The sequence below is a fragment of the Oryzias latipes genome, chromosome 2 (assembly GCF_002234675.1).
Source record: "Oryzias latipes chromosome 2, ASM223467v1".
Lineage (NCBI taxonomy): Eukaryota > Metazoa > Chordata > Actinopteri > Beloniformes > Adrianichthyidae > Oryzias > Oryzias latipes.
In genome coordinates this window covers 1,879,536-1,905,957 of record NC_019860.2, presented here as the reverse complement: position 1 = coordinate 1,905,957, position 26,422 = coordinate 1,879,536, and the positions used below count along the sequence as shown (strand labels likewise).

General features: G+C 42.1%; 1 protein-coding gene and 1 long non-coding RNA gene across 3 annotated transcripts in view; both read right to left on the bottom strand.

Moving 5' to 3' along the window:
• The window catches only part of LOC110016784 (NACHT, LRR and PYD domains-containing protein 12), a 94,520-nt gene that overhangs the window by 30,674 nt on the left and 37,424 nt on the right, over window positions 1-26,422 (bottom strand). The window lies entirely within an intron of this gene.
• Window positions 1,182-22,739, bottom strand: LOC111948453. Its single transcript, XR_002874468.1, has 4 exons — window positions 22,693-22,739; window positions 15,090-15,266; window positions 1,787-1,960; window positions 1,182-1,472 (listed from the first exon to the last, which is right to left on the bottom strand). It is a non-coding gene; the product is annotated as an uncharacterized LOC111948453 (long non-coding RNA).

Below are 26,422 nucleotides of genomic sequence, written 5' to 3'. Positions count from 1 at the left end.
CATGTCCTCATATGTGAATCAGGTAAAGTCAACGCAACCATGGTGAGTATTTATTTATGCACGGAACGGGCGCGCGCGCATACTAGCGCGCATAAGAGCATGCACACGCGATCCCGCACACACTCGTTGATAAACTGCAAAAACCTCACTCAGGCTCACACAGGACGCACGTAACATGCAGCTCATAGCCAAGACACGTTCACCCACAACGCATAGCGCTTGTCAGTGTAGCAGGAACGCACAGCGGGCACGCGCACTATTTAGCCTTGCACTCTCCCGGTTAGAACAGCTATGAGCAGTCTTAACATCGTTAGCTGGAATGTGCGTGGACTTGGTTCTGGGCCAAAGAGATTGAAAGTGTTAAATCACCTGAATGATCTTAATGCAGATATAGCTCTGCTGCAGGAGACCCATTTATCTTTATCAGCTGGTCAACTCCTGTGCTGTTCCCAGTATCCAGTTATGTATTCTGCCAGTTTCAACTCCAAACAAAGAGGGGTTGCAGTTTTGATTAATAAAAATGTTACATTTACTCATAAAGATACAGTTACTGACCCAGAAGGCAGATTTGTAATCATTAATATATCCATTCAGAATAAGGACTTTTGTATAGCGAGTGTCTATGGCCCGAATGTTGACGACTCCTCCTTCTTTCACAGATTCTTCACCTCACTCTCAGCTCACTCTGACTCCACAATCATTATAGGAGGAGACGTCAACCTTGTTTTGGACCCTGAACTTGACAGACTCAGCACAGCAGCAAACCAGCGTACATGGCGCTCTGCATGTATCCTACAGCAGTACATGAATGATCTGGGTCTCTGCGACGCTTGGCGCTCATGTCATCCAAGCACTAAGGGGTTCACCTTTTTATTTTTACCATAATGATTAACAACCAGTAAACTTGTTGCTTTATGCTGCTTCATGGTCTTACCCCCCTTCCCCTCCTTTTATCACCCCCCCCCCCCCCTTCTCTAACGTCCCTCTCTCTTCTTCCCCTCTTTCCTTTTCCGTCCGGTCCAACACCAAAGATTTTCAGACATGATTGAAATTAATAAAGTTTGGCCTCAATTACAAAAGGGGTTTATTCAGACATACCTTTGGTTTGTCTGAAGATTAATAACCCCTCTTGTTAAAGTAAAATATGTCCAACACAAGAGGCCCTCAGCTCTCATCTGTCTGCCTAGCTGTTGGACAGGACAAGTTAAAACAAAAATAAAATAAAAAAATAAAATAAAAAAGAATGAGAAGAGGAAGTGCACTGTCCACTTGATGCTGAGAGAGACAGTGGAGCTGATCTCAGATCAGTTCCTGCTGCAGCTCTGACACTCATCTCCACTTCCTCTCATTCCTCCATCACTCTGCTCTCCACCTCCCAGGAACACCGTCCAGTCACAACATCTCTGCAGACCAGCTGCTGCTGCTGCTCCTCTCTGCTCCTCCAGGAGGAACATCAGTTCCACCCCTCCCACCTGCAGAGAAAGTAGAAAGACATAAATGAAGGAGTGTCTCCTGATCCTGGTCTGTCAGTCAGTGATGCAGCACAGCAGCAGAAAGAGCAGAAGGAGCTTCAGTCCTGTTCAGAGCAGCAGCTTCCTGTCATCTTCACCTGTTGGAGCTTCTGCTGCTCTGATTGGCTGACTGTTGTCCTGAAGCCTGTCATCATTCTCCTCAGAGCTTCACTGAGAAGCTGCAGCTTCACAGGAAACTCTGCATCTTTGCTCTCAGACTAACTTTAGGACCAAACATCTGGAAGCAGCTGGACTGACTCCAACCCTCTACTGACCTCAGAGTCTGCAGTTTGGAGTTTGGACTCTCCACCAGATTCTGGAGCTGCCGAACATCTGAAGACTGAAGGAAGTTGTAATCCAAGTCCAGTTTTGTCAGGTGGGACGGGTTGGACTTCAGAACTGAGACCAGAACAGCACAGCTGGTCTTTGACAAACTGCAGTTCCTCAACCTGAATCCAGAACAAAGAGTTGAGTTTAAAGACAAAGTTCATGTTTTTCATCCTTCACTTCTTCTAAAGAGTTCAGAGCTGAAGAAGATCAGAAAGTTTAGAAAAAGTCCAAAGATGTGAAGCAACAGCAGCAGATCAGAAGAGTCCAGCAGAAGCAGAGAAGAAGAACATTCAGGAACATTCCGGACAACATGCAGCTGCTTCAGGAAAGAAGTCCAGATGTGTGAAAGTCAAACATCAGCCTGTGGCTGCATCCAAACCAACTGATGTTTCTGCAGCAACAGCAGAAAAAGTCCACTTCCTCTTTCTGCTCAGCTCTTCTCCAAACAGCACTGAATCATGGGAGAATTTCAGCAGCAGGATGCTGGAAAGTCTTCCTCCCAGTTTTCAGGAGATGATCTTCCAGTCCTTCTCTGCTGCAGCCCTTCAAGCAGAGACTTTCAGCTCCAACATATCAAAGCAGGTAGAAGAAGGAAGTGATGAGGAAGAGTCAGCAGCAAATGTTGGACATTGATCCCTGATCCATGACTTCAGCTCTGAATGAAGAGTCAGAAGCTGCTGGGAGCTTTGATGGATGATGTGATGATGTTTGTGGATGATGTGATGATGTGTGGCAGTTTCCCCTGACTGAAACTCCACACAGGAACTCAGAAACATACACACATACACATCATATACTTGGGGACTGAGCTAATGCTGGTTGGGTGGGTGCACACATTCAACCATTTAAAACATCTGAGCAAGTTCCTGTTAATAACACACACTGACATACACACTGTTAACTCACATGACTTCTGACATTTGGTGTCAGAAGTGGGATCATGACCCAGAGACCTACCAGCGCCTGAAAGGTTTATATCGACGTTGGATTAAGCCAGACCAGTGCAGTGTGGAGGACATCGGGGAGTGCCCTGTGAGCAACGCCCTGCTCGAGCTATTCTCGTCGTTCTTTCTTGTCCATTCTGGAGCTCCAAGCTAATGTTAACATGACAGCAGCCTGTGGGGGGTGGTGGGGGGGACTGTAATCTGTTGCCTTAAGGGACAAAGACTTTTGCATATAGCATGAAAAAAATTCTTAAATCTAAGCCTTAATTTAGACCTGCTCATTTTCTCATTAAGTAGAAAAGGTTTTTTCAGATTGAGAAACAAGCAATGATGATAATTGCTATCACTGTCCCTAAGGATGACAACAATAGAACTCATCTAATTTCCACTACAATGTCTAGATGAGTGTCAGCTATGTCTGATAACTTGGCCAATTAGCTGGACCGGGATCTTCCAAAGTGCAGGTGGTTTAACGTCCAGTGTGATGAGTCTGTGGACGGCAACAGTACAGCATAGCTTTTGGTTTCCACAAGAGAAGAACTCCTGACACATCTGCCCTAACAGACAACTACAAGAGGAGTCGAAATGTATAACACGGTGAAGGAGTTTTTGTGCAGAAAAAGGTACCATTAGAAAAGCTGGTAGAAGTGACTGCAGATGGGACTCCTGCTATGATCAATAGACAAACAGGTTTCATCACTCACTGTAAAGCTGACCCAGACTTTCCAAAATGTCTGCATTACTGCTGCGTCATTCACCAGTAGGCCTGGTGTGCAGAAGTGATTGGCTCTGGACATATAATGACTCCTATTGTGAAAATCATATACAACCTCAGCTGCAAAGCAAAACAGCACAGGATTTTTAAGGTGCTATTGGAGGAGATGTCTGTTGAATATGGTGAATATGAACATTGTGAATCTGAACTTGCATTTTTGACTGACATTACTGGAAAACTAAACCACTTGATCTGCGAGCTGCAAGACTATGGCAAAACTATATATTTTTTGACCAGCCTGCCTGAGCCAGTGTTTTTCTTGTGGGGATCTTTTCTGCCAGGGCTTGTCAGCTTGGTCAGTGGATGTTGCTGCAGTTGTCTCCCTTGCTGGGACGCTGGAGTTAAACACAGCAGCCTCACGGCTGTGAAGTGCACCCCGTTGCTGTCCCAGTCTGGATGGGCACTGTGGCGATGTTCCAATGTTCAGGCTGGCTCCTGGTATGAGGAGATTCCCAAATACCATTTCCTAACCGCAGAGCCAAGCATATGTTTACATGTTTAGGTCAAAAATGTGATGAACAGCTTCATGATGGTTCTCCATCTGTGTCTAGGTGATAGAAAAGCATTTTTTTTTATATTTAGAGCTCTAAGTAAACAAACATTTGTCTATATAAAAGAGCTTGTGCACTTTTGTGCACCTGCTAAAAGTGCACAATTGTGCACTTTTAGCACGTCTCTGAGTACATGTAACCAATGTATGGTGGATTTTCACAGACCTTGTTTAAAACTGAAGGGGACAGAGACTTAGAGAAATGTCTTCATTGTTTTGGAGTTCTTTGTTTCATCCACAGAAGAGTAGAATTGGTGATTGATTTTGAAAAGCTGCCGAAAAAAGTATCTTTTTCAAATTGGAATTTCTAACTTGGGTTTTACATTTTGTGTTTCCTTTTTTGTGCTTTAATTGGGAAGCATTTGTTATTTCTTTGGTGTTAGAGGTGGTACATTTTGTATATACACAATCTTTTTAGAGACATTTGCTATATGTTGTGTTTGTCGTCGTAGTTTAATTTCATTGGATGTATAGAAAGGAAAAGAAGTTGCAGCATTGATTAAAAAAAGCATAAAAGAGACATTTACTGTCTGATGTTACATCTGTAGGAGTGTACTGAGGCTGGGTTTTGTTTTGGAGCACATTCATATGTTTTGTTTGTAAAAAAATAAAGATAAAATATAAAGTTAATTGTATTTTGGATGAATAAAAAACAATGATTAGTGCTAAAGATGTATAAAAGACAAACAAAACAAAGGAAAATGCAGTCTTTCAGTGTTGAACTGGGCTTTCTAACTTCTCATTCTTGTGTGCCACTCCTGGCTAATTTACATGTGAGCACACAGCCGGGGGGGACTCCACTCCTGCAGCTGGGGAGACTGAGGAAAGGCTGGAGGATGTAAGATTAAATAAAATCCTAGAGTTGACCAGTTCATTTCATATATATGTATATATATATATTTTTTATTTTGGTGCTGATAAACTAAACAGAAGTTATGATAAAAATATTTGTTTAAGTCAAAATGTCCAAAAAGTTGCTTTCAGTACAATAGGGGGATTAAGGTGGTTAAATGTTTCTCGTAGACCCTATAATGCTGCTTATCAAACGTGGAGCTTTGTACGACGCATCTAACTCTGAAATTTCAGCTTCCTGAGAAAAACGGCTGACTTATATGAATCCATTGAATTTCAGTGAGATTGGACAAGGAATGTGCATGTGAGAGCAACTTTTGTGTGCATGGCGAGACGCCCAAAGATATGTTTTTTATCAGAGTAAACTTCAATGGTTTTTCAACAGGTGGACGTCATTTTGAGGTGTGTCTGCTCATCCTACTTGGAGCAGTGATGCTCACACCTTTTCCGGATTCTTCCAATGCAGATGTGTTCAGAGTCAGACTACAATCATGCATATCAATTTTGGATCAGATTAGATTTTGCATGGCTGAGTAGTGGCCATTTTTCTTTTCATGGCGTGTTTTCGAAACGACCTCCAATTTCGACACGCCGCCACAGTCACAAACAACCGTAAAAACTTAAAAGCTTCGCAATTTAACATTGAACATGTGTCTAGTTTACAAAACCAAAGTTTGGAGTCATTTTTCACAAATCTCTAGGAGGAGTTCGTTCTAGAACGAGGCCTGCAAACGACCAAAATACAGCAAAAATGACAAATTGACATCAATATAACAAACTTCCTGTGTGAGTGACAGCTTGGTACCAGAGACTTTTTTGTAGGTTTCCATCTGATGAACATGTCCTGCTAAAATCAAGCTTGTATGTTAAAGAACATGGCGGGGCTCGCGAAAACAAACATTGTAGGTGGCGCTATTGAGCCGTTTTTGTGCACCCATGCGAGTGCTGTATATCTAAGGTAGAGATATGTAAGAGGCATCTCATTCTGATTTCTCAGCCTCGTGATACAAACGGCTGATTTTTTATGAATTTATAATTATCTGACTCCAACGCAATCAACCACTTCCTGTTTGGCGGTGGCTTGCGCAAGCACCGTCAGGTGTACACCCATGAAACTTTAAACGATGAGAGAACACACTTATGAGTATCTCCTGTTTTAATTTTATGAATATCGGACAAAGCACAGAGAAAAGATAGGTCAGATTGTGACATAAAATGTATTTGTCAATATCTAGGTGGCACTATGGAGCTCGTCCAAGATTATCATATCCATGGGTTCAGAATGGAAGCGTCATCACGTCCATTGAATTTCAGTGAGATTGGACAAGGAATGTGCACGTGAGAGCAACTTTTGTGTGCATGTTGTCTAGTGATGTAAGTTTTTAACCTAGTTAAAGCTACACATGCCACCCTGTTACCAATCCAGTTGATATGGTTCTCCATCTGTGTCTAAGTGATTTAAAAGCATTGTTTTTATATTTAGAGCTCTAAGCAACCAAGCAGTTGTTTGAAGTGGTGACTTATTTTTAAAAACTGCTGAAAAAAGTATATTTTCAAAATTGCAATTTCTAATATGGGTTTTGCATTAATTCTTCCATTTTTTGTGCTTTAATTGGGAAACATTTGTTATTTGTTTGGTGTTTTTAAGGTGCTACAAATATACATATCTATTTTTAAAGACATTTGTTATCAGTTGTGTTTGTTGATTTGTAGTTTCATTTCATTGGATGTATAGAAAGGAAAAGAAGTTGCAGCATTGATTATAAAAAAGGATGTAAGAGATATTTATCATCCTATGTCACATCTGTAGGAGTGTACTGAGGTTGGTTTTTGTTGTGTTTGTAAAAAAAAAGATAAAATTTAAAGTTAATTGCATTTTGCATAATGATTATTTTATTCATAAATATTGGTTAAGATCATATAGACGATCATATAGATTCGTTTCAGCACAGCCACAATTTCTGTGGGATATTTTGGATACAAGGGTGATTTTGAAAAGTATGAGGGCATTGCTCCTGTATGTCTGATGACCCATCGTCAGTGTCCAAAGACACTTTCAATGCATTGTTAAATGTTCTGCAATGCAGAGAAGTTGCTGACGCTTCTTTTGTTAAAGGTTGTACTGGCAATCGTTAGAATTCCACTTTGGATGTTCTCTACCTGCTGCCGTGTGGTGTTGGGGGGATTCTGGCTGCCGCGGCTGCTGCGGCGGGGGTCTTGGTGTGGGGATGGCTGGTCACTCTCCCTCCTTCTTTTCACATTCCACCATCCATTTTAGAAGAACATAAACACTCACCTGAGCACAGGTGCTAGCTCACCTTTGCACTAATAGTTTTTGTGAATGAATGAAATATTTCACACTAGTTGGTTTAAAGCCACAAGTGTGGATGTGTGAACACTGTCTGTATTGCGTACATGTTGACTTGTGGACATTTTTGCAGCTAACAGGTGTGTTTTTAACATTTGAGTGTGTGTGTTTCACATTTTGTGTTCCATTTTTTTGTGCTTTTATTGGGAGGATTTGTTATTTGTTTGGTGTTTAAAGGTGCTATATATATACACAACATTGTTTAGAGAAATTTGTTATCAGTTGTGTTTTTTGTTGCTGCTGTAGTTAAATTTCATTGGATGTATAGAAAGGAAAATAAGTTGCAGCACTGATAAAAAAGGATATAAGAGATATTTATTATCCTATGTTGCTTCAGTGTATTGAAGTTGGCTATGTTTTGTTTATAAAAAAAAGTTAAAATTTAAAGTTTACTGCATTTTGGATAAATAAAAAAACAATGATTAATACTAAAGATGTATAAAAGAAGAAGTCTTTGAGTGTTGAACTGGCTGTCTTTGCCCACGTTTTTACTCCTCATCTGCTGCTCACTGCTTGCTGATTTACATAAGAGCAGGGGTCCCAGCAGGAGGGGGCGGGGTTGTAACAGGACTCCTGCTGCAGGGGCAGACTGAGAGAGGCTTTGACATGTAAGATCTTAAAAAGATCTTAGGACTGAACAGTTCATTTTATATCTGTAAAAAATATTCAGGGAGCATTTAGACATGTTCAGCTATATGCCTGTGAAACTTGGTGTGGATAGTTGAAACATAGGTTATAATAAAACACACTTGTTTGGAGTCCAGACAGAAAAAGCACAGATTTTGTGATGTAAAATATTTATATAAAATGCATCTGTTTCACCTAGAAGTCTGAAAAAAATATGGAAGGCAGCAAACACAGATCCCTACCGTTTTTTAAATTTTTTTGTGTTGATATTTGAAGGATAAGTTATGAAAAATGATAGGTGTTTGTAGTTTTGCCTAAAAATACGTTTTCAGACCTTTTTGGATGTAAAGCTCTCGCAGAGGTCACCTGTAACTTCAATAATTCTGAAAAATTTTAGGAAGCAGTAGCACATAAATGCCTATTAAAGTGGAGTCTTTGGTGCTGATAACCTAAACAGAATTTATGCTAAAAATAGTTGTTCAGTCCAAAATTACATAGGAAAAACAAAGTTATGAAGTTTCTCGTAGACCCTATAGTGCTGTTTATCAAAGTTGGAGATTTGTAAGAGGCATCTAACTCTGAAATCTCAGCTTCCTGAGACAAACGGCTGATTTGCTATGAAGCTTTGTTTTATGAGTAAGTGCAATTGACCACTTCCTGTTTGGGGGGGCCTTATGAAGGCACCGTCAGATGTACACCCATGAAATTTTAGATGATGAGAGAGGACCCTTCTGAGTATCTCCAGTTTTAATTTCATGCACGTCGGACGAAGCGCAGAGAAAAGATAGGGAAGAATGCGACAAAAACTGTGTTTTTCAATAACTAGGTGGCGCTATGGAGCTCGTCCAAAATTGTCATATCCATGGGTTCAAAATGGAAGCTTCATTATATCCATTGAATTTCAGTGAGATTGGACAAGGAATGTGCACGTGAGAGCAACTTTTGTGTGCATGGAGAGACGCCCAACTTTGCCGCTCTGTCACGACCACACCCCTGCGTTGAAAGTTATGGTTTTTTATCAGAGTAAACTTCAATGGCTTTTCAACAGGTGGACGTCATTTTCAGGTGTGTCGGCTCATCCGACTTGGAGCAGTGATGCTCCAAGTCAAACATGTCATTTCCTTTTGCCAGCAAGTGGCGCTACACTTTTTCCGGATTCTTTCATTGCAGATGTGTTCAGAGTCAGATTGCAATCATGCACATCAATTTTGGATCAGATTGGATTATGCCTGGCTGAGTAATGGCCATTTTTCTTTTCATGGCGTGTTTTCGTAATGACCTCCAAGTTCGACGCGCCGCCACGGTCACAAACATCCGTAAAAACTTAAAAGCTTCACAATTTAACATTGGACATGGGTCTAGTTTACAAAAACAAAGTTTCGAGTCATTATTCATGAATCTATTGGAGGAGTTCGTTCTAGAATGAGGCCTGCAACTGACCAAAATGCAGCAAAAAAGACATATTGACATCAATATAGCAGACTTCCTGTGCGACTGACAGCTTGGTACCAAGAGACTTTTTTGTAGGTTTCTATCTGATGAACATGTCCTGAAAAAATCAATCTTGTACGTTAAAGCATATGGAAGGGCTCGGGACAAAAGTCATTGTAGGTTGCGCTGTCGAGCCATTTTTGCGCACCCATGCCAATTTCCCACAAAATATGAAATTTTTCGCGACTCCTGAGATGTGTGTGCTGATGCAATTCTTCCGGCAGAAGAAAAATAATAATAATAAACCTAACAGATATAATAGGGTCCTTGCACTCCGTGCTCGGGCCCTAATAATAATAATAATAAACATTCGAATTACAATAGGGTCCTTGCACTACGTGCTCGGGCCCTAATAAACCTAACAGATATAATAGGGTCCTTGCACTCCGTTCTCGGGCCCTAATAATAATCCGAGTAAATACAATAGGGTCCTTGCACTACGTGCTCGGGCCCTAATAATAAACATTCGAATTACAATAGGGTACTTGCACTCCTTGCTCAGGCCCTAATAATCCGAGTAAATAAAATAGGGTCCTTGCACTGCGTACTCGGGCCCTAATAATAATAATAATAAACATTGGAATTACAATAAGGTCCTTGCACTACGTGCTCGGGCCCTAATAAACCTAACAGATACAATAGGGTCCTTGCACTCCCTGCTCGGGCCCTAATAATAATCCTTACAGATACAATAGGGTCCTTGCACTCCGTGCTCGGGCCCTAATAAACCTAACAGATACAATAGGGTCCTTTTGCACTCCGTACTCGGGCCCTAATAATAATAATAAACCTAACAGATACAATAGGGTCCTTGCACTCCGTGCTCGGGCCCTGATAATAATCCGAGCAAATACAATAGGGTCCTTGCACTCCATGCTCGGGCCCTAATAATCCGAGTAAATACAAAGGGTCCTTGCACTAATTGCTCGGGCCCTAATAATCCTAACAGATACAATAGGGTCCTTGCACTCCATGCTCGGGCCCTAATAATAAACCTAACAGATACAATAGGGTCCTTGCACTACGTGCTTGGGCCCTAATAATCCTTACAGATACAATAAGGTCCTTGCACTCCGTGCTCGGGCCCTAATAATAATCCGAGTAAATACAATAGGGTCCTTGCACTACGTGCTCGGGCCCTAATAATAAACATTTGAATTACAATAGGGTACTTGCACTCATTGCTCAGGCCCTAATAATCCGAGTAAATACAATAGAGTCCTTGCACTGCGTACTCGGGCCCTAATAAACATTCGAATTACAATAGGGTCCTTGCACTACGTGCTCGGGCCCTAATAAACATTCGAATTACAATAGGGTCCTTGCACTCCGTGCTTGGGCCCTAATAATAATCCTTACAGATACAATAGGGTCCTTGCACTCCGTGCTCGGGCCCTAATTAAGTGTGTTCATGGGGATCAGAGATCGTATCCTACAGCAGAGGTTACTATAGCTGTTGACGGCCATGCATTTTTGTTACAGGTGGGGGTTTTGACCAACTGTCTGTAGAGTGTGTTTTGGGAAGAGATTTGCCGGTTCTCCATGATCTGATCACACAAACTGAACCTGAAATATGTGCAGTGGTTACAAGGTCTCAAACAAAAGCTGGCTTGGAGCCCCTGCCAGATCTTCACAGTGATCTGTGTGAGGGTGGTTCCAAAGGCCCCAGGAAATCCCGATGCCAGCGTCGCATTGACAAAATTACAGGAACAAATGCTGATGTAAAAGTCTATTCTGAACCTGTGAGTGTTGACTGGGATATTCCAAACGATATAAGTTTTTTGCAAATGTCTGATCCTTCTCTGTCTTGGTTATATGAGCAGGTGGAGAATGGGGAGGGAAAACGAGGATCTGGATCTTGGTTTTTGGTTGAAAATGACAATTTGTAAGCTACAGGGGAGGCAGGTAAATGGTTAGTCGTTCCAGTTAGTTGTAGGCCTCTCGTTCTACATCTAGCATACACAATACCATGGGCAGGACATCTGGGACAGTGGAAAACATACATGAGGTTGGGTTCACGGTTTTTCTGGCCTACAATGTTCAAAGATGTCAAACAGTATTGCTCTACATGCCCAGAGTGTCAGGTCACTTCACACATCAAAGTCAGACAGGCACCGTTACACCCATTACCGGTAATTGGTACCCCCTTTCGGCGCATAGCCATGGATGTGGTTGGGCCATTAGAGAAGAGTAGCTCTGGTTATAAATACATTTTAGCAATCTGTGACTACGCCACACGTTTTCCAGAAGCTTTTCCCCTTCGAAGCATAAAGACACCAAAAATAATCAGTGCCTTGTCAAGCTTTTCTCTCGAGTTGGGGTGCCAGATGAGATCATCACGGACCAGGCCACCAACTTTACCTCTGGCACCATGAAGCAACTACAGAAGGAACTTGGCATCAAAGGCATAAGGACAACTCCCTACCATCCACAGACTGATGGCTTGGTTGAGATATTCAACCAAACACTCCAACAAATGCTGCGCAAGTTTGTGGCTGATACAGGCCGTGATTGGGACAAGTGGTTGCCTTGTTTTCTTACAGAGAGGTGCCTCAAGCATCAACTGGCTTCTCCCCGTTCGAGCTGCTCTACGGGTGGCCAGTCCAAGGGCCACTGGATCTTCTGAAGAAAGAGTGGGAGGCAACCAAGAAACCAGTACCAGAAGGTATCTTGTCTTATGTCCTCCAGATGCGTGAACGCCTTGAGAGGTACCAGGATGAGGTCCAAGTCAATCTGGAGCGGGCTTAGCAAGACCAGAAGTACTGGTATGACAAACGGGCTCAACAAAGAGAGTTTAAACCAGGTGAGACGGTCCTGATTCTGCTTCCCACAAGCAGCAACAAACTGTTAGCCTCCTCCAATACGTCAGAGGCCATACCGCATCCCAGAACGCTTGGTGGGGGTCCTGAAAGATGAAATCCAGCGGATGCTGGATCTTGGGGTTATCGAGCCATCAAGGAGTGAGTGGTCCAGCCCAATGGTGATGGTGCCCAAAAAGGATGGCTCTCAGAGGCCCTGCATCGACTTCCGAAAGGTGAATGCTTTCTCCTGTTTTGATGCCTTTCCTATGCCCCACATAGATGACCTGGTGGAGTGTGTTGGGACTGCCAAATATATAACGACACTGGACCTCTGTAAGGGGTATTGGGAGATCCCACTGGATGAGATGTCAAAGCAGTACACCGCCTTTTGTGCCCCAACAGGACTCTACCATTTCACAGTAATGCCATTTGGTCTCCATGGTGCTCCAGCAACATTCCAGCATTTGATGGATGCTGTCCTGAGGGGGTTTGAAGCCTTCAGTGCGGCTTATCTGGATGACGTCGTCATCTTCAGCCAGTCCTGGGAGGACCATCTCATGCATTTAAGAGTTGTTCTGAGTGCGATTGAAGGGGCTGGTTTGACTCTAAATGCTCAAAAGTGCGAGTGGGCCAAGGGAGAGGTCCAGTACCTGGGGTTCCAGCTTGGAGGGGGGAGGGGGAAGGCGGATGCGAATCCGCCTTCTTGTGGACAAGGTCGATGCCATTCGTAATGCCCAACGCCCACGCACCAAGAAGCAAGTGAGGTCTTTTATCGGCCTTGTGGGGTGGTATTCCAACTTCATCCCTCACTGCTCCACTCTCGCCACCTCCTTAACCAATCTCACAAAGAAGGGGGCTCCTAACACTGTCAAATTGGACTACTGACTGTGAACAATCTTTTATTGCATTAAAGACTGCAATGTGCTCTTCACCTGTTCTCTGTAGTCCTGACTTCCAGAAACGTTTCACAGTCAAAGCAGACGCTTCCTATGTTGGCATTGGAGCTGTGTTGACTCAAAGGGATCAGGGGAAAGAGAGGCCCTTGTACCTCAGCCGAAAACTGGTGCCCAGAGAAGTGAGGTATTCCACCATAGAAAAGGAGGCCTTAGCCATCAAGTGGGCCCTGAAAAGTCTTCGCTAATATCTCCTGGGGCGTGAGTTTGACCTGGAAACAGACCACAAAGCCTTGTCCTGGATTGGAACCATGAAGGACAGAAATGCCAGGGTGACCCGTTGGTCGCTTGATCTGCAACCTTTCTGTTTCAAAATATGGCACAAATCTGGCAAAACCAATCTGATGGCAGACTACCTGTCTCGGTGGGCCACCACGGCGGTGCCTGGAGAGGGGGGAGGTAATGTGGCAGTTTCCCCTGACTGAAACTCCACACAGGAACTCAAACATACAGACACATACACATCATATACTCGGGGACTAAGCTAATGCTGGTTGGGTGGGTGCACACATTCAACCATTTAAAACATCTGAGCAAGTTCCTGATAACAACACACACTGATATACACACTGTTAACTACTTTATTCGTTTATTATCTTGGGTGCTTTGTTTGGGTGTATTATGTATATGTATTTTGTATGTCTTGCTGACTTGTGTCTTACCTTTTTTCAGTTTCACTTCCTGGGTCAAAGGACCCGATCTCTGGGTTTGGTAGGCTTTTGTAGGGCCTGACCAAAAATCAACAAATAACCTCAACTGAATCCACCTGGCCCAGGGGAGGGGCCATGTCTTATAAAACAGTGTGAATTTTGGTTCATGGGAGGGGAGTTTGGGTTTCAGAGCATGTATTGACATTGCTGCTGGTTACCTGCTGTAAAATAAAAATAGCAGCCATATTTCCCATTCACAAAAACCTTGTGGAGTGGTTTTTACTAGTTTTGCCTCGGACCTGTTGGTTTCACTCCGGACTGGAGCGTGACATGACGTTTGTGGAGGATGTGTCTGTCAGAGCAGCATCCAGCTGCAGCAGGACTCTGTCACTGTCTGCTCACAAACATCAGCCGCTGGACTCTCAGCTGCATCTGCTGAAACACAGCAGCAGGACTCAGAGTGCATGTGAGCGTGCATGGCTGCTTCTTCTACACATGCTTTAAAGAACTCTGTTGGAGCAAAGACACAAAGAAGAGCAGATGGCTGCAAGCAGAACTTTGTGGAGCACAAATGTCAGCTGTCAGCTTTGAAATAAGCAGCTGCAGGAAGAAAAGAAGAAGTTCTTCTGCAGATCTTTGAAGAGAACAAGCAGCTGCAGGAAGACAAGAAGAAGTTCTTCTGCAGATCTTTGAAGATAATAAGCAGCTGCAGGCAGAAAAGAAGAAGTTCTTCTGCAGATCTTTGAAGAGAACAAGCAGCTGCAAGAAGACAAGAAGAAGTTCTTCTGCAGATCTTTGAAGAGAATAAGCAGCTGCAGGCAGAAAAGAAGAAGTTCTTCTGCAGATCTTTGAAGAGAACAAGCAGCTGCAGGAAGACAAGAAGAAGTTCTTCTGCAGATCTTTGAAGAGAACAAGCAGCTGCAGGAAGACAAGAAGAAGTTCTTCTGCAGATCTTTGAAGAGAACAAGCAGCTGCAGGAAGACAAGAAGAAGTTCTTCTGCAGATCTTTGAAGAGAACAAGCAGCTGCAGGAAGACAAGAAGAAGTTCTTCTGCAGATCTTTGAAGAGAACAAGCAGCTGCAGGAAGACAAGAAGTTCTTCAGCAGATCTTTGAAGAGAACAAGCAGCTGCAGGAAGATGCTGCTGCAGATCAGAATTTGGACATTTCTGCTCACTGTGGGTCAACACAACTTTGTCATCATATTGATCTGAACACAACTGAAACATGGAGTCTGACCTCAGAGTCTGCAGTCTGCAGTCTGGACTCTCCAGAAAACCACACAGATGATTAACTCCTGAATCCTGCAGGTTCTGGTTCCCGCTCAGGTCCAGTTCTGTCAGATTGGACGGGTTTTTCTTCAGAGCTGAGATCAGAACTTTACAGCTGATCTCTGAAAAACTGCAGTTCTCCAACCTGAAATGAGACAGAAAAGTGTGTTCAGGAGCAGTGATGCAGCTGGAGGTCCAGGAACTTGGTCCATTCAGTCAGTGGGACACTGACATTTTCAGGTGAGATTTTGTGCTGAAAAATGGTATGACCTGTAAATAAAAACTCTAACACAATCAACTGAACAAAGACAGTTCACACCTCCTGCAGATATGAAGATTCAACAAAACATAGTTGCTCAATCATGAAAACCTGTAAAAGAGACATTGAAGAATTTACAGTTGTAAAATGAAGTTTAATCTGAATTAAGGAACCACAATCTGAACTAGTTCAGATAGTTAACCACACATTTGATAGGAGAGAAATGAGAAAACAATGAAATAAGTTAGTGCGCCTGATTGCAGACTCTCTGACTGTGGATGAAAGTCATGACATAACTGATACTGCACAGCTGGACATCTTCATCTAGCCTGTGGAAAAGTAATCAAAAACAAACTGGTTGCAGTAACAACTGATGGAGCAGCGGCTATGCGTGGTGAGAAAAGTAGACTGGTGGGAAGGAAGTGTGTAAATATGCAGGAGGAGAACTTTACAGGGGGGTATTCCAGGAAGCATGTTTAAACTACCCTGACTTTAACCCTGAACTCTGGCTGAAATCCACCTGAACTTGCTTACTCTGGGTATGTCGGTTCCAAAAGACCGGAGATGAGTTAGCGTAACTACGCTTGACTTGGTAACCCTGGGTTAATGCGCGTGCACAGCAAGTACACGGCGTGGAGCAGCGGTAGGGCGCTTCCCGCCTTGCACTCCCATGTGTCGAAGTGTCCTTGGGCAAGACACTGAACCCCACCTTGACTCTGGTGGGAGGTTGGGGCCAGTGTTCGGCAGCGGAGCTGCCACCAGTGTGTGAATATGAATGAATTTGTGTGTGCAAGCGATAAATAAGAATACGCCGTTTACCATTTACATAAAGACATTCTCAATGGATCGCCGATTTCCGGAGTCACCATGGAAACGGGTGGAGAAAAAAAAGAGAGCGCTACACTTCAGTGAGACGGAGTCTGAGATTTTATAGACGGTTTATGAAGATTATACGCCCATCATAAAAGTAACATGGCTGCATCATCAGCAAAACAAAGAGTTTCTGCTTGGAGAAAAAGAACAGACAAAGTAAACGCACGAGTTTCTATCTCATTACTATTTTCATTGTGACGCATATACATATATATAACTTATCCAACTTAAATGTATTAATTCATGTGGTAAAAAGTAATTGAGTTAAATTTATTCAACCTAATTCATTACGTCTATCTAACTCAATATTTTTTTACAACTTAAATTTACATATTTATCTAACTAAATGTCATTTTACTCCAATTCAATAAGTTTTTCCATCTTAATGTATTGCACCTCTTGAACTCTCATATGTCTAATTTTGAGCCTGCAGATATTCTCATTTTTATAACAATAAAATAAATGAAACAAAATGAATATACAACGTAAAACATTATTTACCATTTTTCTGACTTTAACAATACATTTCAAACAACTAGTGGTGCTTAATAAACTCATCATCCTCACCCTCCCTCTCACTCATGGTGCAGAAATAATTAACTAACTAGACAAAACACAGTAAAACAGCTAAACAACTAAAACACATTTGGTCAAAAACCCACACTTAAACCCAAATCCGTCCAGACAGGCAAAGAGAATGGTATTCCACAATCCCTTGCGGTGCCAATCTAACAGCAGCACCAAAGTTACACCTACTTAATTGAATTAATTTGAATGAAAGGAAAATAATTGTCTGAAAACTGCGTGTTATTTTTAAGCTGACTTAACTAAAAAAATGATTTATCTCAACTAAAGCAAATAATTAAGTTAGATCAAAGTATAAAGTTTCTCTTTCCAACATCCATATGTGGTCTTATCACCCTCTCACGGTGGAAAAAGTATTATCTGAGCTTCTTCATCCACTAAATCATCTTCAAATGGACACACCATGCTGCTTCACCTCTCTGAAAACAAACTAACCATCAACTAAACCTGCTTCAGACCAGGTTATGTTCAGAGCATGAGTTGCTATGGCAACTTGACATACCCTGAAACATACCTCCATTTCTGGAACCGAAAGCTGAGGTTATCAACTTCCTTAGCCTCAAACTTACCGTGGGAGCTAGCATAACCTGCTTTCTGGAATACCCCCCTGGTGAGTTGACAGCAGATCACTGCATCATCCACCAGGCAGCACTATGTGGCAAAGTCCTAAAGATGGACAATGGAATGAACTCTGGAACACAAACTGGAAACTTGATCTAAGCTAAAGGTTTAAATCACTGGCAGTTCCAGTCCTTTATGCAGGAGACAGATTCAGAGTTCACTGAACTTACACAGATGTGTTGTAGAGACGTGACGTTCAGGAACAAATGGAAGCTTTTCAACGGATCATTATCATTAAATGATAGGAATCGCGTGGCGATTGTCTGGGAACCATATTTTGTTCTTCTTTTCCTTCCATGCCTGAGTTTCACTCATTCATATAAATGCTCAGACAAGTTCCTCCTCATTTCTAATAAAAATATTACATGATTTGTGCAAAACTTATATACGTAAATACCTCCGTGAAAAAATAAAAACTGAGCCTCAGAGTCGCAGCAAGTGAAGTCAGCAGCAGCATGTGGTAATGTGGGTGTGTGTGTGGTGGTGGTGGTGGTGGTGGTGGGGGGGGGGGCAGTCATCATTATGTAGTCATGTCAGTCTGCAGTCTGGACTCTCCAGAAAACCACTAAGATGAAATCCTGAATCCTACAGGTTCTTGTATAAAATTGAAGCGACAATTGTAAAAATGAATGTGATGCTAAAAACACTTAAAGGAGAGGGAAGAAAACAACAAACATATTTTAGACTTATTAAATTAATGATTAAGTCTAAAATATGTTTGTTGTCCTTTACTCTGCGTTTAATAGCATAGAGTGGAATCAGAGTTTCCAAATGCAGTATGTTTTGATAGAGTTCCATTTATTTGGAGCAGCAAAACGAAAAGACATAAGATTTTAGGAAGACCGTGTTTTTGGAACTTTCAATTCGAGGAGTTGTGAAGAACGAGTTTTGTATCTTGAACGATACTCTAATTCTAGTAAATGTTTCAGATATGGAGGTAACAGACCAAGCAAAGTATTGTAAATAAACATAAGTCTGTGACTGTTGCGACAGGACTCCAAAGAAGGCCAGTTAACCTGAGAGGACAGTGTCCCAACCTTTGCATTATTGCACTTTTTATGATGGTTGTCACATAATTGTTCGATTCACTGTTCATTACACTTGTGGTACGTTTACACTGCAGGCTGAAACGACCCAATTTGGATTTTTTTTGCCCCTATGTGACCTGTATCGGATCTTTTCATGACAATCTGAACGACACAGATGCAATCTTTTGAAATGCGACCTCCGTCTGAACGGCCAGGCCACATGTATCCGACCCGTACGTCATTGATACACTACAGACGACATCATTCGGCGTTGAAGTAAGGCAAGGCAAGGCAAGTTTATTTGTATAGCACAATTCGTACACAAAGTAATTCAAGGTGCTTCACAAAACAGAAAAATGCATTAAAATCACAATACATCATTGAAATAATCAACGTAAAATTTACTTTAAAAGAAAAGAAAAAATTTGAAAAATGATTTAAAAATAAAGGAAGGAAAGGAAAGAAAAGTGCAGATAGGACCTTTCAGTCATATACACGGCTAAACAGAAATGTTTTAAGTCTAGATTTGAACATGAACACAGAAGAGGCCTGTCTTACGCCTTCAGGGAGGCTGTTCCAGATTTTAGCTGCAGAATATTGAAACGCTGATTCCCCTTGTTTAGTTCTGACTCTGGGAATCAACAGGAGGCCGGCCCCTGAGGTCCTCAGAGTACGAGATGGTTCATATGGCACTAACATGTCAGAGATGTACTTTGGTGCTCGGCCATGGAGAGACTTGTACACAAGCAGAGCTGCTTTGAAGTCTATTCTTTGAGGTACAGGGAGCCAGTGCAGAGACCTGAGCACAGGACTAATGTGATCATACTTCCTGGTTCTGGTCAGGACTCGAGCAGCAGCATTCTGGATGTACTGAAGCTGTTTTACACCTCGTTTGGAGAGGCCGGTGAGCAGGCCGTTACAGTAGTCTAACCTACTGGAGACAAATGCATGAATAAGTATCTCCAGGTCTGGTTTTGACACTATATTTTTGATTTTGGCAATGTTTTTCAGATGGTAAAATGCCGCTGATGTTACTGACTTGATATGGCTGTTAAAGTTCAGGTCAGAGTCCATGATTACCCCTAGGTTTCTGACTTGATTTGAGGGTTTAAGAGACAGAGAATGAAGGTAGCTACTGACTCTTTCTCTTTGTTTCTGTGGGCCAAAAATAATAACTTCGGTCTTGTTTGAGTTTAGCTGGAGAAAGTTGTTCTGCATCCACGCACTGATCTGTTGGAGGCAGTGGCTGAGTGAATCCACCGGCCCATATTCACCTGTTGTCAGTGACACATAGATCTGAGTATCATCTGCATAGTTGTGATAAGATATGTTATTACTGCGTATTAACTGCCCTAGTGGCAGCATGTAGAGGTTGAACAGAAGGGGTCCCAGGATCGATCCCTGGGGCACACCACAAGTCAAGGCCATGTAGTCTGAGACACAACTCCCAATTTCAACAAAATATTTCCTGTCTTCTAGATAAGACTTGAGCCAACTTAGGGCAGATCCAGAGATGCCAACCCAGTCTTGGAGTCTGTGCAAAAGGATCCCATGATCAACAGTATCAAAGGCAGCACTCAGGTCTAGCAGGATTAAGACAGAGACTTTGCCATCATCAGTGTTCAGGCGGATGTCGTTGGTTACCTTGATAAGAGCAGTTTCTGTGCTATGATGGGGTCTAAAACCTGACTGGAAAACATCAAATGAATTGTTTAATAAGAGAAAATCAGTGAGCTGTTGGTAGACAACTTTTTCAAGGACTTTTCCTAAAAATGGCAGATTAGAGATAGGTCTGTAATTATTCAGTACAGTGGGATCAAGACCGCTCTTCTTCAAGAGAGGTTTAATGACTGCAGTTTTTAAGGCCTCTGGAAATATTCCAGATTGAAGAGACATGTTAACTATTTGAGTAATTGATGGCAACACACTGTTCAGGACAGACTTTAGAAATCTAGTGGGTAACACATCAAGGCAGCATGTAGACAAGCTCAGACGGGTGATGGTCTCTTGGACAGTTTGGTCAGTGACAGGTACAAAGTGAGTCAGCTTAGAGTGAGTAGGTGGCCGTTCGATAGTTATATGTGTTGTGGAGTTGATGGCTTTTTTAATGCCCTGAACCTTGTCATTAAAAAATACAGCAAACTCATTACATTTAGGTGTGCAAACTAGTTCTATTGGTAGCTGGGTTGGAGGGTTAGTTAATCTGTTTACTGTTGTGAACAGGACACGAGAGTTGCTGCTGCAACTTCCAATGATTTCAGAGAAGTACCTTTCCCTTGTTCTGCATAAGATCTGGTTGTAAGCGTACAACTCCCCCTTATACATTTCATAATGAACCTGGAGTTTTGACTTGCGCCACTGTCGTTCAGCTCTGCGGCACTGTTGTTTCTGTGCCCTGACTAGATCATCGTTCCTCCAGGGAGCTTTCTGTCTATGTTTTCTCAATTTAACCTTCATAGGGGCAATGGCATCCAGAACATTCAAGATGCTAGAAGTAACAGAATTCAGCATTTCATCAACATTGGCACCAGAGGGGTTTTCAAGGTCTACCATTTCTACAAACTGTGCCCTAGTGCTCTCATTTATTTGTCTCCTTTGGACAACTGCAGGGCCAGGCGGTGGTTTGGGAGAAACAGACAGGTCAAAGAATACACAGAAATGATCAGAGAGGGCGACATCAACCACACTGACATTGTGAATATTAACCCCCTTTGTGATGAGCAGGTCCAGAGTGTGCCCTCTGTTGTGGGTGGGGCAACTCACATGCTGAATTAGATCAAAGGTTTCAAGGACACCATTGAGCTCTTTTGCATTTTTGTCATTGACATTGTCAACATGAACATTAAAATCACCTGTAATGACTAGACCATCAAAGTCTGTGCACACAACTGAGAGCATTTCAGTGAAATCATCAATGAAACTTTGGATGTGCTGAGGAGGTTTGTACATAACTATGAAGTAGGCGGGAACGACAACATAAACATAAATGGCGGACGATGCTGCTGAGACCAGTCAGTGGAAGGGAAGCGAGGTCAACGATTGGATTCATATTTGGGGTGACAGCTCTATTCAGGCCAAACTCCGGGGCTTTTATCACAACCGTGCGGATTTTGAAATACTCTCCAGTGAAATAGCAGAACCTGGATACAGACAATCCTGGCTCCAATGCCAGCAAAAAATAAGAAGCCTCTGAGCCAAATATAAGGAGGTTAAAGACTGGAACAAACAAAGTGGCCGTCAACATATCACCTGTCCATTTTACGAAGAGCTGGATAGCATTTTGGGGGATAAGCCCAGCATTCAGCCACTAGAACTGTTGGACAGCTGCTTTGGCCAAGAGGAGCCTGAGAAGGAGAGTCCAGGTCCTGCAGTTGTAGCGGCCAGCCTGGCTAGGCCTGGCTCTGTCACGCTCTTCTCAAGACAGAGTTAATCCAAGGCACTTACAAACATAATCGAAGATGGATCTGGTCATTTGAAAGTTACTGATAAATTCTGTATCAGCGAAGCCTCTCACATCAGTATCCCACCACTCCTGGTTGCGACTTAGCACCCACCCGTTTCTCTGTACTGACGTTGCTAACACTGCTCCACAAAACGCCATGGCCAACAACCTTGCTATTCTCATTTTAATTTTCTTTTTAAAAAGAGAAGATTGTAATTGTGGTAGCTCCTTCGTGAAAATGAATTTAATAATGCAAAAAGAGCTCCGCTGTTAACAACACTGTTATTGACATCCACTGTTAACGTTAGCTACTTCAACAAATAAGTGACGTCGTTCACCGTTGAGTACGATTCTGCGCATGCGGGTCACTTCTGGGTCATTTCACGGTCCCACAGGAGATCAAAAGCTCGAATTTAATTGGAAATGTGAACAGCGTTGCAAAAAAATCGAAGTTTTTGAAAAAATCGGAATTGAGCATTAAGATCTGACGTGTGAACGTAGTATTAGTGTCCCAGCTAGTTATCTGTGGAAGAAAGTCCCGACATAAAGATACTGCACAGCTGGACATGCTAACATCAAATGAATTGTGCACATCTGATATACGTGAATACCTCTGTGAAAAAAGAAATTACAATCACAGTAAGTGCAGTCAGCAGCATACGGTGAGGTGGGAATGGGGGGTTATCGTTATGTAGTGATGTCATCAGTCAGTCGTCTGTACTCATCATATTGATATGAACACAACTGAAACATGGAGTCTGACCTCAGAGTCTGCAGTCTGCAGTCTGGACTCTCCAGAAAACCACACAGATGAAGAACTCCTGAATCCTGCAGGTTCTGGTTCCAGCTCAGGTCCAGTTCTGTCAGATTAGACGGGTTTTTCTTCAGAACTGCGACCAGAACTTCACAGCTGATCTCTGACAAACTGCAGTTCTCTAACCTGCAATCAGACAGAAAAGTGTGTTCAGGAGCAGTGATGCAGCTGGAGGTCCAGGAACTTGGTCCATTCAGTCAGTGGGACACTGACATTTTCAGGTGAGATTTTGTGCTGAAAAATAGGTATGACCTGTAAATAAAAACTCTAACACAATCAACTGAACAAAGACAGTTCACACCTCCTGCAGATATGAAGATTCAACAAAACATAGTTGCTCAATCATGAAAACCTGTAAAAGAGACATTGAAGAATTTACAGTTGTAAAATGAAGTTTCATCTGAATTAAGGAACCACAATCTGAACTAGTTCAGATAGTTAACCACACATTTGATAGGAGAGAAATGAGAAAACAATGAAATAAGTTAGTGCGCCTGATTGCAGACTCTCTGACTGTGGATGAAAGTCATGACATAACTGATACTGCACAGCTGGACATCTTCATCTAGCCTGTGGAAAAGTAATCAAAAACAAACTGGTTGCAGTAACAACTGATGGAGCAGCAGCTATGCGTGGTGAGAAAAGTAGACTGGTGGGAAGGAAGTGTGTAAATATGCAGGAGGAGAACTTTACAGGGGGGTATTCCAGGAAGCATGTTTAAACTACCCTGACTTTAACCCTGAACTCTGGCTGAAATCCGCCTGAACTTGCTTACTCTGGGTATGTCGGTTCCAAAAGACCGGAGATGAGTTAGCGTAATTACGCTTGACTTGGTAACCCTGGGTTAATGCGCGTGCACAGCAAGTACACGGCGTGGAGCAGCGGTAGGGCGCTTCCCGCCTTGCACGCCCATGTGTCGAAGTGTCCTTGGGCAAGACACTGAACCCCACCTTGACTCTGGTGGGAGGTTGGGGCCAGTGTTCGGCAGCGGAGCCGCCACCAGTGTGTGAATATGAATGAATTTGTGTGTGCAAGCGATAAATAAGAATACGCCGTTTACCATTTACATAAAGACATTCTCAATGGATCGCCGATTTCCGGAGTCACCATGGAAACGGGTGGAGAAAAAAAAGAGAGCGCTACACTTCAGTGAGACGGAGTCTGAGATTTTATAGACGGTTTATGAAGATTATACGCCCATCATAAAAGTTACATGGCTGCATCATCAGCAAAACAAAGAGTTTCTGCTTGGAGAAAAAGAACAGACAAAGTAAACGCACGAGTTTCTATCTCATTACTATTTTCATTGTGACGCATATACATATATATAACTTATCCAACTTAAATGTATTAATTCATTTGGTAAAAAGTAATTGAGTTAAATTTATTCAACCTAATTCATTACGTCTATCTAACTCAATATTTTTTTACAACTTAAATTTACATATTTATCTAACTAAATGTCATTTTACTACAATTCAATTAGTTTTTCCATCTTAATGTATTGCACCTCTTGAACTCTCATATGTCTAATTTTGAGCCTGCAGATATTCTCATTTTTATAACAATAAAATGAATGAAACAAAATGAATATACAACGTAAAACATTATTTACCATTTTTCTGACTTTAACAATACATTTCAAACAACTAGTGGTGCTAAATAAACTCATCATCCTCACCCTCCCTCTCACTCATGGTGCAGAAATAATTAACTAACTAGACAAAACACAGTAAAACAGCTAAACAACTAAACACATTTGGTCAAAAACCCACACTTAAACCCAAATCCGTCCAGACAGGCAAAGAGAATGGTATTCCACAATCCCTTGCGGTGCCAATCTAACAGCAGCACCAAAGTTACACCTACTTAATTGAATTAATTTGAATGAAAGGAAAATAATTGTCTGAAAACTGCGTGTTATTTTTAAGCTGACTTAACTAAAAAAATGATTTATCTCAACTAAAGCAAATAATTAAGTTAGATCAAAGTATAAAGTTTCTCTTTCCAACATCCATATGTGGTCTTATCACCCTCTCACGGTGGAAAAAGTATTATCTGAGCTTCTTCATCCACTAAATCATCTTCAAATGGACACACCATGCTGCTTCACCTCTCTGAAAACAAACTAACCATCAACTAAACCTGCTTCAGACCAGGTTATGTTCAGAGCATGAGTTGCTATGGCAACTTGACATACCCTGAAACATACCTCCATTTCTGGAACTGAAAGCTGAGGTTATCAACTTCCTTAGCCTCAAACTTACCGTGGGAGCTAGCATAACCTGCTTTCTGGAATACCCCCCTGGTGAGTTGACAGCAGATCACTGCATCATCCACCAGGCAGCACTATGTGGCAAAGTCCTAAAGATGGACAATGGAATGAACTCTGGAACACAAACTGGAAACTTGATCTAAGCTAAAGGTTTAAATCACTGGCAGTTCCAGTCCTTTATTCAGGAGACAGATTCAGAGTTCACTGAACTTACACAGATGTGTTGTAGAGACGTGACGTTCAGGAACAAATGGAAGCTTTTCAACGGATCATTATCATTAAATGATAGGAATCGCGTGGCGATTGTCTGGGAACCATATTTTGTTCTTCTTTTCCTTCCATGCCTGAGTTTCACTCATTCATATAAATGCTCAGACAAGTTCCTCCTCATTTCTAATAAAAATATTACATGATTTGTGCAAAACTTAAAAACGTAAATACCTCCGTGAAAAAATTAAAACTGAGCCTCAGAGTCGCAGCAAGTGAAGTCAGCAGCAGCATGTGGTAATGTGGGTGTGTGTGTGGTGGTGGTGGTGGTGGTGGTGGTGGTGGGGGTGGGGGGGGCAGTCATCATTATGTAGTCATGTCAGTCTGCAGTCTGGACTCTCCAGAAAACCACTAAGATGAAATCCTGAATCCTACAGTTTCTTGTATAAAATTGAAGCGACAATTGTAAAAATGAATGTGATGCTAAAAACACTTAGAGGAGAGGGAAGAAAACAACAAACATATTTTAGACTTATTAAATTAATGATTAAGTCTAAAATATGTTTGTTGTCCTTTACTCTGCGTTTAATAGCATAGAGTGGAATCAGAGTTTCCAAATGCAGTATGTTTTGATAGAGTTCCATTTATTTGGAGCAGCAAAACGAAAAGACATAAGATTTTAGGAAGACCGTGTTTTTGGAACTTTCAATTCGAGGAGTTGTGAAGAACGAGTTTTGTATCTTGAACGATACTCTAATTCTAGTAAATGTTTCAGATATGGAGGTAACAGACCAAGCAAAGTATTGTAAATAAACATAAGTCTGTGACTGTTGCGACAGGACTCCAAAGAAGGCCAGTTAACCTGAGAGGACAGTGTCCCAACCTTTGCATTATTGCACTTTTTATGATGGTTGTCACATAATTGTTCGATTCACTGTTCATTACACTTGTGGTATGTTTACACTGCAGGCTGAAACGACCCAATTTGGATTTTTTTGCCCCTATGTGACCTGTATCGGATCTTTTCATGACAATCTGAACGACACAGATGCAATCTTTTGAAATGCGACCTCCGTCTGAACGGCCAGGCCAAATGTATCCGACCCGTACGTCATTGATACACTACAGACGACATCATTCGGCGTTGAAGTAGGCGGGAACGACAACATAAACATAAATGGCGGACGATGCTGCTGA